We start from the raw sequence: 13,796 nt of genomic DNA on the forward strand, positions 1-13,796 counted from the left end.
GTAGAGATTGACTCTCTAGTGATGTTCCCAGAGCCCAAAGCATCTATGATGCATGAATATATAATTATCAGAATCACATATTAGAGCTCGGCTAATCTACTAATGGCCTTTCAAGGTGTGTTTAAATCCTTGGATTAAACATCCAATAGAATTAGGATTCTCGCTGGGTACAGTTAGAGATAGGCGGCAGCACATCTTTAGAAAACACACTAATATACCGGATATTAGAAACATAAATCTGTTATTCATTTTAAGATGGCACACTTTCATTTTTTGCTGCATCTTATTTATAGCAATAATATTACAGACAAAAAAGGATTTTTTAAAGTAGATCTAAAACCAAAAAAACTTTCTTTTTATGGATTGTGGAGGGGTTGGAAACCCTTTAAAGATACTTTATGCTGTTTGCCTGTGTGATTAACTCCATCTTTTTGTCCTGGTGGTCATGGAGACCAGAAAAGAAATAAAATCCTAAATTTGGAAATATCGTAGTTTGAAGCGATTTCTTCTTACTTCCTGTAGAGGCTGCAGGATAGAAAGTGGAGGTCAATCACCATACGGACATTAGTGGAAGAAGAAAGTAGACAGTAACATGGATGGCAAATAAGGGTTTTTTACCCATTCTCTACTTCATTCAAAAAAAAAAAAAAAAAAAAAGTTTTTCTTCTTTCAATACACTTTGGATTGATTTACTAAAACTGGAGAGTGCAAAATCTGGTGCAGCTGTGCATGGTAGCCAATCGGCTTCTAACTTCAGCTTGTTCAATTAAGCTTTGACAAAAAAAAAAAAAAAAAGGAAGCATATGGGTTTCAATGCACAGCTGCACCAGATTTTGCACTTCCAATTTTTAGTAAAGCAACCATCTTGAGTGGTGTTCAACTAGGGTTGTCACCTGGCCGGGATTCATCCGGACAGTCCGATTTTTGAATAATTTTGAACCATGAGTCCAGGTGTCAGTTTGCCTGGAACCCGGACAGATGATTCATTCAGATCAGACTGTGGCAGCTGGGGGTCGGGGGAAGGAACAGAAGAACTAGTGCTCATCAGGCAGCAGCTGGGGGCTGAGGAAGGAACAGAACTAGTTAATCCTTAACAGACAGCAGTGCAGTAAAACTTGTGCAGCAGCTTCCGCTTCCACAGCACAAGGATTACTTCGCCTGAGTCCTGTCAGATTAGGCAACCCATCAGAATGTGTAACGGAAGTGACGTTTTGTCGCCGCCATCTTGCTACATCCCACACTCGTCCACAGTAAGGATACAGTGAGAAGGGGGCAAGCGGACATATTGTTATACCCACTGTAGTTTTGCATTTTACACTTATTTATAACAGTAAAATGAGGTTATATAGTGAAATACAGCACTTAGAACTCCGTCTGACTGTTTCGATGTTGAATTTTAAAAGCAGCCAACTTCTGTCAGATTAGCAAACCTGTGAGATCAGCAGTCTTGCCGCTGCTTTTAGAAGGAGTTCTAAGTACTGTATTGAATGTATGTGTAAAATGCAAAACTACAGTGGGTGTAACAAGATGTCCGCTTGCCCCTTTCCACTCTATCCTTACTGTGGGCGAGTGCGGGGTGTAACAAGATGGCAGCGATGGAGCGCCACTTCCGTTACGAAATCTGATGGGTCGCCTAATCTGACGGAACATCGGGACTATTTGATAATTTTTGGGCACAGATGAAGTAATTTGTGTGCTGTGGTTCCTGGCAATTACTTGCCCCAGCGAATTAATAGAGAAGTGGAGGTCTGGAGCCCTGCATAATGCCCTGTACACACGATCCGAATATCGTACGACCGTTCGTACAACCGCTCTCGCTTAATAGTCGCAAGTAGAAATTGAATAGCTAAATAAAGTCACGAAAATTCTCGTACGGCAGACAAAAAAAATCGGAAGTGATGTCACGTGTTGTAATGTATTTGTATTGTATTTTCGGACGACAACTATACTGACTAAATGAAAATCGTACGATCCGGAATCGTACGAGGAAAATTTTCGGGTATGTCCAATCGAATAATATCGGCTGAACGGTCGTGATCGGCTGTCGAAAGTAGTGTACACATGATCCGAATATCGTACAATCCTTCCTCGGTCGACCGTTTTTGTACGATACTGATTATGTTTTGCTTGTCTGCTAGTAAGATGAGGGGGGGGGGGGGGTGCATGATGGACACAAAACTGAGGGGCTGCCTGTGTGCATCTGTGAGGATGTGAACCTGGGGCAAGGGGGGCAAGATGGACAAGAGAGGGGCTGCCTGTGACTGTGTGTGGGCCAATGATTTGTACCCTCTGTATTACATACTGCTGACATTTTCCTTAATCATTGACCACTGCACTCGGTCTTACTTATTACTTACCCCTGCCTTACTACTGACTAATATAGAAGCCGAGGTCGGGACTCCGATTTATTTTACAGAACTGCTGCATAAGGACTACTCCGTGGCTGCCTGATAAGCTTTAACTAGTCCTTAGGACTAGGTGCCTTAACAACTTAGGCATGTTTTGTTCCCTTAGAAATTTTTAGAGAATGTCAGGTTCACTTTAAAGTCCACTTCTAATAATGTACTATATATTAGCAATAAAAATGTTCAAAGAAGGCAAAGCACTAACAGCTGGTGCCCCTTAAACATTGACATTCACATTGGTGATTAGGGCTCGTGTGAATAGTAGCGGCAGGTATCAGAGATTCCTGTTGTGGCTGTTAGCGGGTAGGTGTACTAACTCATACTTCAATCAACCTCATACAATGGGAATTACCTGGAACAAGCAAAGGTAAGTGTAGCACCCTCTAGGTAGGTAGGTGCTAGAGTGAGGATTTTTGGCTAAAGTTAGGTAAATTTAGGCAGGCCTGTCTGGCCACCAGGCCTGTTTGTCTTGATCTGGGCTGGGAGTGGCCCAGGGTAGCAGCTGGTGACTCACATGCAGCATCACTGAGACCTTCCTCTTCTTTCCAGAAGATTCTGAAGAGAGTAGGAGAGGACAGATGGAGCTGCCTGGGGTATTCTGAGGAGCCCTGACCAATTCCCAACCTGGAATGACAGGAAGCAAACCTCCTAAAATACCTATGGGTTGAGCCCAGCTAGGGAAGAGTTGTCGGGTGGAAGAGCTGGACTAAGAGTGTGTGGAAACTGTCAGGGCCTTGGGGGAGCTCCCCAGTCTGGGGGGGGTTGTGACCTTGGGCCTGGGCTCGGGTGCAGTCAGGATTAACTTCAAGAACACGTGAAGAGGTCCTGGACTGGAGGCATATGGGATAGCAAAGAGGACAATGGGAGAGAGCACTGCTAAGAGACTCCAGGGAGTACAACTGGTCACAGCCAGGAGGGCTGATGCGTGAAGCACAGCCAGGAGGACTGGGGAGGCACACCTGAGGGGGCTGGGAGCTTGTAGTCTGAGATGGGTGCAGAACCAGAAGAGTGGACTGTGATGAAAGGGGCAGTGGAGAAGGGCAGCTGCAGCCGGGAGGGCTGACAGGGCCTGAAGATGGGTTACTGGGCTCAGTAGCTGCGTGTTAGGATAGATAGCACCAGAGACTTTCTATTTTACTACACCATAGGGGCAAAGTGCAATTGCTAAAGGTCTGGCTGTGCCAGTGTCAGGCCTAACCACTTTGTGCTAGCTGTACCTGAAGATTAGAGAGGAAGCGATGTGCTGGAGGAGGGATGGATTGTATCTACTGGGGTGTATATAGTCGTCCCAAGCAAGTTTGTCAATTCTGATGGGCATCCCATTTCCCTTACCCCATCCAAGTTAAATCCCCTCAATAAAATAAAAAACAAAAAAGTTCTGACTGTTCCACATCTCTGAGTGACTGAGAAATGAGTGCTGGACTGGGCAGGGTGACAGGTGAACCACAAAACATTCAGCAACCCCTACGGGGGCATGGCTACATAAGGATAATGTACAGGATCCTACATTGGACCAACAGGTGTCATGAGGGCATGAGAAGGAGACTTTTCTAGCAGTCATCCCTTTCGGCTTTAATATCTTCTAATATCTCTGGAAATTCAATTTGCATGTCGGCTCCCAACTTTCGTATATGGGAAAGAGGAACACCTTAATATAAGATATGCAGGCGAAGGACACATCCCTGCAATGAAGCAAGTTACCTGGGCCACAAAGAATGAATACGCCAAAAAATTATTGGTTAAAAAAGGGGTCTCCAAGCTTTAAAAATGTAGGCCAGTTCACAGTCTCAGACTTTCAGACTTTGGGGGGAGATTGTGGCCAGTGGGGTGGAAGGGGGTAGAAAATGTCCTAGATTTAGTGGGATTAAATCAATTCCTCAGGTTTAGTGGTCAAGTGTGAGTAAATAAATTACATAGTACCTGTAGTCAGGAGGAGGAGGAATAGTACCCTAATAATGGAATTAGTGGGAGGACTAGAAACCAATCACTGGTATCAGTGGGAGGAATATTGTCCCAACATTTTTGTCAGTCATCGTTGGTGTCAGTGGCAGAAATTATTCACTTTCTTCAACACACCACCAAATATCAACGAGGCCTTTCCAGTTTTCACCAGAACTTGTTTTTCCACTGAAAGTTTTCCTTGTAAACCTCTTTTTTCTGTGACAATCCAAACATTTTGGATTTCCCATCTCTTTATGTACCCGAGATAGGACACAGAGATGGTGATCTTCCCATTGAGGACACAGACTGCAATAAAAACCTGGAACAGAAATTGAAAATAGCCACCCAGTAATGAGGAGTTACAGGAGACCAACATTTTGGGACACAGAAGGTAGCAGACATAACAGGAGAGGTGGAGACATACACCCATAGATCCCTAAATACATCCAGTTATGGTGCCATTAAGTAGGTCGACTTAGAACCACCCATCAACCTGTTTTGAAAATATGCCCATTCCAGGTCCCCAACAAAATAGGCTGCCTTGTAATATTGGAGGTAAATATACCTGTAAAGAAACTGTGCATTCAACCCTGGAAGCTCTGTTATGTAGATTTTAACCAGAACTCAGCGAGGACGAGCTCTGACAAACTCCCTCCAGTGGCCTTAAAATGTTACTAAACCCACAACAGTAAAATCAGTCTGTATATGCAGCATAGCATGCCTGTTATACTCACTGTGGAACCTAAGGGGTTAATCCTCTGCATTGTGTAAAAAGGCTGTTTTATCCTGTATGCACAGATTCTCCCCCCCTTACGCCCCCCCCCCCCGTCTATCTAGGGAAGGCCAGCTAACACAGGCAGGGTAGCCGACCTGCACATGCTCAGTTGTGTCTTTTATGCTGGAAAGAACATTTACTTGTTCTCAGAGCTAGCCAGGTCACATGATATTGACATCACACATGTGGCCATGTATATAAGCTGTAGTGGAAATCTCCTCCTACCTGAACTCTCAGCACTGGAGAAACAGTGCAGTTCATCAGGTTACCGTGGTATACAGATTATCCAAAAAGGTATATAGTGGCAGTATTTTAATGTAAAAAGATTTATAAGGTTGCAATAGCAAAAATATTAAATACTTGTTTTCTACACAATGCTACAAACAGCTTCGGGCTTTGGTGGGAAAGTATTACCAAACTCCCAGCACTTACAACAAAACCAACGCTTACGACCCCAGATCTCTAGATAAAGAGTACCTGTCACATGCCTATTGCTGTCACAAGTGTAGCAAGGTCTCCAGCCTTGTCCAGTCTAATGAGGACCTTCAAAGCCAAAGATAGCTGACATCCTTCAATATGTAGTGGGTTGTGAGGCATAGTGGGTGCAAAAATGGTGAAAATCATTGGGCGCCAGACACTTCTTGGATGTAAAAGGGGTTTTATTTCTTTGACAGTCCTTTTTGTATTTTTGGGGGAAAGAGGATTAGGGGCAGGACACCCTTAAGTAGATAGAGATTCAATTGGCAGACTCCGAGACTTCAATAGAAGGACAGCAATGCAGGGAAAGACCACGGCAAGTCGACACTTCTGCACATGCAGGAATGCTATCTCCTCCTATGGTAACAGTCTTTAACAGTTCCTAACTCAAACATAACAGTCCGTTTGGTTCCACTCTGACTCACTGACTCTGAGAGCCTTGAGCTCCTCCAAGGTTGGCGGTGGTATCTCCCTCAAGCTTCACCCCCGCTTCTCTGCTGGGTCCCTAGCTTGGCACTCCAGATACTTCTCAAGCTTCACCCCTGCTTGACTCACAAGGCTGCTCTGCAAGCATCACCTCCACTGGTTGGGTCCCTGACTTGATCACCGTCTGAAGTTTTCCGATTCTCCACCGTGCCCGTTCTGTGAGAATATGGTTCCGGTGCTTTCTTCAGTTACTCACTGTGGTCCCTGGTAAAGGTGGTTGGTCCCTTTGTAGCGACAGCTTTCCTTCTACCTCCAACCACTGACAGGTTCTCTGGCCGACAGAACCGTCACTTTTGGTTGGACTGCAAGCAACAGCCCCAACTCTTTGCTGACCTCTTACTTCTGGATAGGCCTTCACACAGCCTGGCAGCCAGATGCCCCTGAGATAGTCCCAATCTCCATTCTAGCAGCCCGGGGCTATGACACATGTCCACCCAGACAGCCGTCTAGGTGGCACAGAACATAGAACGAAGAAAGAAAGAGCAGCGTCACTCTAAGTGTAATAAGTTAGTTAAGAAAGCTTTAATATGCTTTAAAAATAGACTCACACTTGAGCAGTGTTGTACAGGCATTAATAGTTGTGGTTCTTTAAGCGGTCCTGGATATTCCCTCGGTTCCAGCTGGGCAGCAGTGTTAGGTCAGTCCTCGGTCGCTCCGGTGGTGTCCGTAGCTCCGAAGCTGGAGATTCTCACAGCAGGCACGTCAGCAGGGCACGTCGGCAGGAATCGTCAGGTGCTTGAGAACAGGGGGCGTGGCTAGAGCGCTCGCGTTTGGAGCATGCCTACTCCGTCAGGCATGTGATTCGGCCATCCTTGGCAAGGTTTATGTAGAGAAAAGGGGAAAGAGGGGCGGTGCCAGGAAATTTAATCAGTATACGGGGTTTGTTTTTTGTGGGAATTTTAGTTTATAACTAATTATGAGCAGGACAAACGCACTGATTTGGAGGTATCCAAAAACATCCACACATATGCATATCTATGTGTGCGCATGCGCAGACCTGTACCCATAAGAAAATTGAGTCATTATGCAGAAACTATGTAAACAACAATCAAAACGCGGGCACGTGCATAAAGCGCAAGCACATGCGAATGTTTGACCGCACATATTATTGCTATACTTGCTTTCTGTGGCAAAGATGACTGAGTGGCCCTTGGGCTCGTAGCGATAATGGAGGAGATAGAAGGGGGGCAGAAATGGAAGGGGTAGAATGAGAGGGGAGGAAATCGTGGGTTAATCTAGCGATGGGGTGAGTGCTGGTGGTAGGTTATAGGGAATGGCAATGATTGGGATGGACGGGTCTGTGGGTACCAGTATATATTAATAGATGGATGGATTTCAATACCCTTGTTTAAGCCACCAGGCTTTAAAATATCTAGGGTGTAGAGCCAGAAAGTTTCCCTCTCGCACAGACGATTAATGAGTTTGACTCGAGGGAAACTATCTGGGATGGTCTCCACAACCCAGACCTGTAGCACATTGGTGGAGCCCTGATGGAATTCAGTAAATGTCTTGGGATAGTGACGTCTCTTTTTTCTTCAATGGAGCGTCTATGTTCTCCAATCCTTTTTTGTAAGGTTCTGATGGTGCGGCCTACATAAAGCAGGCTGCAGGGGCAAGAGAGGCGATATACCATAAATTCTGTTGAGCAGTTAAAGAATTCACCAAGGGGATATGTTTTGCCTTTTGTGGTGAATTGTTTTTATCTATAGTGGACAAATTTGCAGGTTAAACAGGTAAACTTGCGGCATTGGTACATTCCCTTTATGTCTAGAAAGGTGAGGGTTGATGTTAATTTGGGTTTACAGGATTTTAATTTGCTGGGTGCTATTTTTCTTATGTTTTGGGCCTTTCTATATGTGATTTTTGGTACATCGCTAAGGCTGTTTTGAAGGTGGGGATCTTCTTGTAGTATGTCTCAATGGTTTTGGAAAATGTGTTCCCTCTTTTTATGCTGTGTGTGGAACTGGGTGATGAATCTGAGTGTCTGGGAGGATGAGGTGGACTGATGGTGGTTGGGTCTGGGTGCTTCACTCAGAAAATGGTTATAAGCGCCCTCAATTGAGGGGGCAGGATAGCCCTTTTCAAGGAACTTCTTCTTGAAGAGATCGCTCTGTTCGGTATAGTCCTCTAAATGGGTACAGTTGTCTTTCTTTTCTATTTTTATTTCTAATTCGATGTTTATCTTTATTTTTGCTCTATTATTCATCATTATCATCTTTATATTTATAAAATAAAAAAAATGTCTCTCTCTAAAATATATATATATTCCTATATATATATATATATATATATAGTCCTGTGTTGTGTACATATATGTATAGATATGTTTTTATATTTCTTACCAGACATAAGTTCTTTTGTATATGATGGTTAAACTGATCTGTGAACGATCCACGCCTTGAGACTAGCACTGGTCTGCTGCACCTTGCATTTCCTGTCACCCCCCCATTCCCCTCCCCTTTTCTCTACATAAACCTTGCCGATGATGGCCAAATCACACGCCTGACGAAGGAGTACACATGTTCTGAACATGAGCGCTCTAGCCACGCCCCCTGTTCTCAAGCACCTGGCGATTCCTGCCGACGTGCCCTGCTGACATGCCTGCTATGAGAATCTCCAGCCTTAGAGCTACAGACGCCACCGGGGCGGCCGAGGACTGACCTATCACTGCTGCCTAGCTGGAACCGAGGGAATATCCAGTACTGCTTAAAGAACCACAACTACCAATGCCTGTATAACACTGCTCAAATGTGAGTTTATTTTTAAAGCATATTAAAGCTTTCTTAACTAACTTATCAAGCTTAGAGCGGTGCTGCTCTCTCTTCCTTCTTCTCATACCATAGAGTCTCTTCTGCTCTCCTGAGCTGGCTGCCACTTTCAACATCCACCAGAACCTTGAACACAGGTCTGGATCCGGAGGAAAATGGATTAAGTTTCCAAACACAAACTGAATTTTCACCATTATTATTGTGTATATATCTCACTAGCAGCTTCTGCCAGCGCTCCATCCCCCCCCACCCTCCTTACAGAACATAGATCACCTGACCTCACCCAAATATATAGGTTCTCCCAGCAGACCAAGGGATTCAAGAATACCCCTGCCCATTGGCTGAGATAGCCCATTTACCCATAACATGACCATGGCTTGCCCTTCTCATATCTAGTACCACCAAGTTCCTGGCCACCTAGTGGTAGAAGAGAAAAGTGCAACAATGCCGAACCTAGGGAGAAATCAATAGATCTCTATCAATCGACCAAGATAACTACTCTTGGCAAGTAAATTTGTAAGGAGCTTCCTGACTAAACCCCAGGGCGCTACACAAGGCTATTTACATTCCTTGTGACAGCAATAAAAGTGATTAAAAAAATTAAAGCAACAGTGTAAAAATAAAAAATAATTAAAAATAGATAAAAATTTAAGTTCCCCTATCCTCCCATGCTTGCACGCAAAGGCGAATATGCACTTTGGTCTCACACACACACACGTATCATTTCACACATGTGAGGTATCACCATGAACATCAGATTATGGGCAGTAATTCTAGCACCAGACCACCTCTGTAAATCTAAAGTGGTAACCTGTAAAGGCTTTTAAAAGCATCGCCTATGGACAGTAAAATGTACGTCACTTGTCACCGTTACACGGGCGTGTGCATTTTTTAAAGCGGCACATATTTGGTATCCATTTACTTGGCATAACTTCATGTTTTTTATACCTTAGAAAACAATTGGGTTAAATATTGTAGTTTTTTTTGCATTAAAATAAAAAAAAAGCATATTTTTTCTTAAAATAAATTGTATTTGAAAAACCGCTGCGCAAATACTGTGCGACAAACAATTTATTCTTTAGGGCCTCTGCTTAAAAAAAAAAAAAAAAAAAAAATATATATATATTATATATATTTGGGGGTTCCAAGTAATTTTCTAGCAAAAAAATACTGGATTGTTAGATGTGAACAAAAAGTGCCAGAAAAGGCCCGGACTGGAAGTAGTTAAAGAGGTCATAACTATCTGGTAAGACTTTCATCTATCTAGGGCAGTGATGGCAAACCTTGGCACTCCATATGTTTTGGAATTACATTTCCCATGATGCTCATGCACTTTGCAATGTAGTTGAGCATCATGGGAAATGTAGTTCCAAAACATCTGGGGTGCCAAGGTTCACTATCACTGATCTAGGGAGTATTAAGCACAGAGATGGTAGCACTGATTACAGATTCTTATCTCACTATGGGGACAGTTTTTTTTTTAAAGAATATTCACATAGAAGAAGTCAATACATTGGACTTTGTGAACCATCGCTGATTTTTCATTGGACTATTATGCTACACTAATTTACATGATAACATTTATTTATGTTTTTGTAAGCACTGAGAGTTTGCAATAATTCAGTATGAAGCATCGGGGGGTGTTCTCGTATTATGAACAGCTGGGGGTGAGGACCTTTCACTATTGGGTTTAAGTACAGGAGAGGAAATATAGGTTTCTGGTTTTAAATTGCCAAACAGAGCAATCCTGGTTTGCTTTTGCAGTGTTTTGGATCATTTTCCATCTGTACTGTGAAGTACCGTCCAATCAACTTTGCTGCATTTGGCTAAATCTGGGCTGACATTATATCTCTAAACACTGCAGAATTCATCCGGCCGTTTATGTCTTTTGTCACATCATCAATAAACACCAATGATCCAGTGCCACTGGAAGACATGCATGCCCATGGCATCACACTGCCTCCACCATGTTTTACAGATGAGGTTGTGTGCTTTGGATTATGAGCTGTTCCAAGCCTTATCCACACATTTTCTTCCCGTCATTCTGGTATAGATTGATCTTAGTTTCATCCATCCAAAGAATGCTTTTCCAGAACTGGTCTGGCTTTTTTAGATGTTTTTTGGCAAAGTCTACTCTGGCTTTTTTATTCTTCAGGCTTATGAATGGTTTGCACCTTGTGGTGAACCCTCTGTATTCGAACTTGTGAAGTCTTCCTTAGATTAAAGACTTTGACAATGATACGCCCACCTCCTGGAGAGTGTCCTTCACATGTCTGGATGATTTGAATGGGTTTTTCTTTACCATAGAGAGGATCCTGCGATCATCCACCACTGTTGTCTTCCGTGGCCGTTCAGGTCTTTTTATGTTGCTGAACTCACAAGTGCATTCTTCTTTCCTCAGAATTTACCAAACTGTTGATTTGGCCACTCCTAATGTTGCTGCTATCTCTTTGATGGATTTGTTTCATTTTTGAAGCCTTACAGTGGCCTGTTTCACTTACATGGACAGCTACTTTGAACGCATGATGTAGGTTCACAGCAATAGATTCCAAATGCAAATACTACACTTAGAATCAACTCCAGACCTTTTACCTGTTTAATTGATGAAATAATGAAGGAGTAGCCCACACCTGGCCATGAAACAGCTTTTGATTCAGTTGTCCAATTTGGTCCCTTAAAAAAGGGGGATGGCTATTATTAAGAGCTGTAATTCCTAAACCCTTCCTCCATTTTGGATGTACATACCCTCAAATTAAACCTGAGAGTGTGCACTTTCGGCCCATATCAATTATATAACTATAGCTTGAATATGTTTTGGTAAATACCTGAAAAAATTAAAATTGTGCCTGTGTCCAAATATATATGGACCTAACTGTATCTCACCCATAGGTCAAGAAAGTAGAAAAATATTTGTTATACAAAATCGTCGCTTTCCTTCAGCCATCATGAATATACATTAGCTTCAACTGAATTTCTTAGTAGACCAAAGCTCACGAACTGTGTACACTTGATGGTGGCTGCTCATATCGTGACTACTGTTTGCTGCAGAATAGCAATAGCCAATGTGACCGTGACCAGTGTGGAATTCTGCTGCCTGTAAAAACAACTTTGTTATCACTTATGTGCTGCATTATGTTATTGAAATGACTAACCACTTGCCTTGGACTGAATTCAAGCCATGAATACCAACATCACTAAACTCTCAGTTACTGATCCATATTGTACTGTTATGATAACCTATTATTTGACAGATTGCCTGATCATGATTGCTCACTGTTATATACAATTGTGTGAACTGAACATTTTGCTATTCTATATTCATGGATGAAGACTATTTATACTATTCTGTATACTTTTCTGCGATAGAAAATCTTTTTGCAAGTTTTTCATTGATCGAATGAACAATAATACAATTTCTGGCTTATAGCCAAAAATTAGATTCCGTATTTCTTCTCAGTGGAGAATTATTAATTCACTTCGGTGACTTCTGTAATTACTGCTCTGGGTATCCATACGATACAAGTACTGTATAAAAAAAAATGTATTGACAGACCATGATTTATGAATATAAACATACATGTTTAAAGGAAAACATATGGGGATTTGTGCTATTTTTGTATAACAAGATTTTTTCATAGTACTTCAGCTTTTCTTTTTTAATCATTTAGAAGCCATTCATTTTTATGAAAACGTGACATCAATAAACAATGGTAGGTAGATTAAGAAAAATATTGATCAAGTTTAGGCAAAAACTGTTCTTTCCCTCCCATAATTTATTGGTCTTTATTCCTGCCTGTATCTCTAATGCTAGTGATTTATCACCACTTCCTGTCCTGATGGCACAAGGACGAAAAAGGAATCTACTCAACAGAGACAGAGTCAACAACAAAAACATGACATAACAGAATGAGAGACTCCTGCACACCGGTGTCACACTCGCCACTATAGTCCAAGCTTATTGCCACAGAGCAACCACAAACCGCACAACAGTAGACACACCACCAGTCCCCACAATAGGGCCAACCCTCTATAACAGGTTTCACCAAATAGGACATCGGGCAAAATACGTTAGAGGGGGCGGCCCTATGGATGGGACGGTTATATTGATTGTAGTTGCTCTATGGAATAAACTTGGACTGTAGTGGCAACAATAGTGTGTGGCAATCTCTCATTCCTGCAGCTCTGATAGTTTTCTGGCACCCGGCATTCAAGTGCCAGCTGTAAGATTTGGTTTTGAAGCAGAGAAAAAAGTGGGTTAGGTCATTGTGGTGTAAAAGAGTTGATTTATTAAATGGCAAAAAGTCTGCTCATTTTCCAAGGGAAGTTTCACATTGCAAGGGAATTTTCCCCAGAGCTTAGTGAATGTGGTGGAATTTCAGTTTTGCAAAGAATACCCAATCACATGCAAGGAAAATGCTATATCTCTTGTGTCAATCCCTAAATTGGCTGCCACTCACCCAATAAATTAAATTCAAAATGCGAACAATAACTTAAAAAGCCCTCCACAACTTGGCCCCCAGCTATATCACCAACCTAATTATTTCCTTCGTTCCTCCCAAGATCTCCTGCTCTCTAGCTCCCTTGTGACCTCCTCTCGTGCGTGTCTCCAGGACGTTTCCAGAGCCTCTCCAATCCTATGGAACTCCCTAACTGACTATCTTCTAATCTGTTTGCTTTTAGAGATGCCTGAAAACCCTTCTCTTCAGAGAAGCCTATTCTGTCCACACCTAACAACTGCACTTTTAATTTTGTTCATCAGCTCATTCCCCACGGCTATTACCTTTTGGATCACTTGACCATCCCTCCTCCAACAAGCAGGGCCCTCTGTGCAAACTGTTGACACAAAATCCTGTATTATAACAATAAAAAAAAGAAAAAAAACAGCATTTTTGCTTACACATGATTGGATTCACCAAGCTTTGGAGTAAATTCCCTTGTAAAGTG

General features: G+C 42.5%; 1 protein-coding gene across 1 annotated transcript in view; it reads right to left on the reverse strand.

Annotated features, from left to right (window-relative positions):
* SLC45A2 (solute carrier family 45 member 2) overlaps positions 1-13,796 on the reverse strand; it is a 252,368-nt gene that overhangs the window by 42,197 nt on the left and 196,375 nt on the right. The window lies entirely within an intron of this gene.

Source organism: Aquarana catesbeiana, linkage group LG01, assembly GCF_042186555.1.
Source record: "Aquarana catesbeiana isolate 2022-GZ linkage group LG01, ASM4218655v1, whole genome shotgun sequence".
NCBI classification, from domain to species: Eukaryota; Metazoa; Chordata; class Amphibia; order Anura; family Ranidae; genus Aquarana; species Aquarana catesbeiana.